Source organism: Temnothorax curvispinosus, unplaced genomic scaffold, assembly GCF_003070985.1.
Source record: "Temnothorax curvispinosus isolate PA1 unplaced genomic scaffold, ASM307098v1 QBEX01010074.1, whole genome shotgun sequence".
NCBI lineage: Eukaryota > Metazoa > Arthropoda > Insecta > Hymenoptera > Formicidae > Temnothorax > Temnothorax curvispinosus.
The window spans coordinates 1-2060 of NW_020219854.1; the positions used below are offsets into that span (position 1 = coordinate 1).

The window sequence follows — 2060 nt, forward strand, 5'->3', positions numbered from 1 at the left end:
ACCACCACCACCCCCGCTACCTCCAACAGCACCGCCGTTATTCAACCCCCGAGTCAAAATTTAACTCTCCGAATACCCTGCGTTCACTCGAAATTCTTTGAAAGAGCATATGCCGCCGTACTGTGCACCCTGCTTATAACCTATTTAGACTCTACTTTAAGGTTTTGTCATGAAAAAATCACTCCTGGGACCCTCCTCAAACTTCCTCTGACTATGATCGAACCTCCATTTAATCTCGTTACAATTCATAGCTTGTGCGATGATTTCACGTACCCTCCGTAGGCGTCCTAATATTCCGCGCTCACTCCGCAGACTCTCCGTACGCGTCCTAATGTTCCGCGCTCACTCCGCAGACTCTCCGTACGCGTGTCATGTGTGCTTTCCGTTCACCCTCCCTACAATTCGACGTAGGCATTTATTCCCGTAAGCCTCCGTGGACCCTCTATAGAACCTTCGAAATACTTTTTTCTAAAACTTCGATAGAGCCTCCGTACACTCTATTCCCGTAAACTTCCGTGTATCCTCTGTAGAACCTATAATTGTCTATATGTTGCCGACGTTGCCGACCCATCCGTTGAGTCGCTCTGCGCGCATGGCGCGAGAAAGTGCGTTTGACAAATGATAACCGCCGCGCGCGGGCCGCGCGGCAGCAGCGGTGTGCTAATTCGCGCGAGCTTTGCTGTTGCTGTTGCTATACGTGCCCTTGCCAAGACCTCCAGTGATACCGGTATATTCGATCCTCGGGCGCCGGTGATGAGCTCCATCGTGCGACACAGTCGCACGTCGTCACGTAAATCGTGTCGTATATTCACCGGCTGGCCGGGAATTTTCACGCAGACTCGCAATATATGTCCTAAGAAAGGACATCGCAAGAATTTTCGTCACATCTCTAAGGTAAGTAAAAGTAATATTAAGAATTGAGTGTTCCTCGGATACAATAGTGACAGCAAAATATTATACGCCACAACATTGTACAGATCGAGAAGTGCGTTTTAATATATGCTACCGTCCTTCGATCTCCAGCGGCAAGAGGTCGATGCCGATGTAGTTGCTTCGTGCGATTTATTTTTATTTTTGCAATGGATACTGTGCCATTTATCATTGCTAAGTTATAATTTTTGGTTTATTTAGATATTATTCGTACACATACATAATGCCGAAACCCAAGGTAAAGGAGCAATGAGCTGCTATAATTTGGAAATCGAAAAACAGCGAGAAAATAAAGAAGGGAGAAGCTAGCCTCTGTGACATTGTTGATCTCACTTGCGTGCCGAAAAAGTATCGCACAGAAGGCTGTATTGCGTCTCTGAAGTGGGTAGACACATCGACAGGTAAAACATCGTTTTGTTTTGACTAATTTTGACTAGCAAGACAGTTAAAATTTTTATTTAAGATTTTGGACTGAAGTTTGGACGAAACTAATAATGTACTAGAGAACCTTGTACTAGAGAACCTTGTACTAGAGAAAATCGATTTTCTCTAGTACAAGGACCGGGAGAACTACCTTCACAAATTATTATTCTTGAATATAACTTATAAAATCAATCAATGTTACTTAATTCATTTATCTTGAAAATTTTATTTGGATTTGTCATTCTGTAATTGTATTATTAAACAGTAAAAGTAAACGTATTCTGGTACATATAGAAGATTCCCTGGTAGACATTTATCTTTATTGAACTTTTATCTCTATCAGAAAAATGTGTACTTAAAGAGCTATTCTAATCGTAGTGTTATTTTAGGTGATAAAAAGGCTCTGGAACTATTATGATGTAATAGATTATTTTTTTTCAGTTATTGCAGTTACTAATTTTTGCTCTATTTAAAAAAGTATATAGTCTTATTATTAACCATGTTTTCTTTTTTCAGTAACTGAAACAAACATCAGGTTCTTTGAGACAGTGGTTACCGCGATGAAGTCGACGTATATACCTGAAAATATTGAAGCTTCAAAGGAATCTTCTTTCAAGGTAATATTGTTTTTTTAAATAAAAACACAATGTAAGATAGAAAATACATTAGAAAAACTTTTATTTTGCCAGTAAATAATTAACCATAAC

The 2060-nt window shown here is 40.0% G+C and overlaps 1 long non-coding RNA gene across 1 annotated transcript; it reads left to right on the forward strand.

Moving 5' to 3' along the window:
- Positions 1–703: 703 nt before the first annotated feature.
- LOC112459715 lies at positions 704–1963 on the forward strand. The gene is made up of 3 exons (XR_003041352.1): positions 704–894; positions 1132–1331; positions 1870–1963. It is a non-coding gene; the product is annotated as an uncharacterized LOC112459715 (long non-coding RNA).
- Positions 1964–2060: the final 97 nt, after the last annotated feature.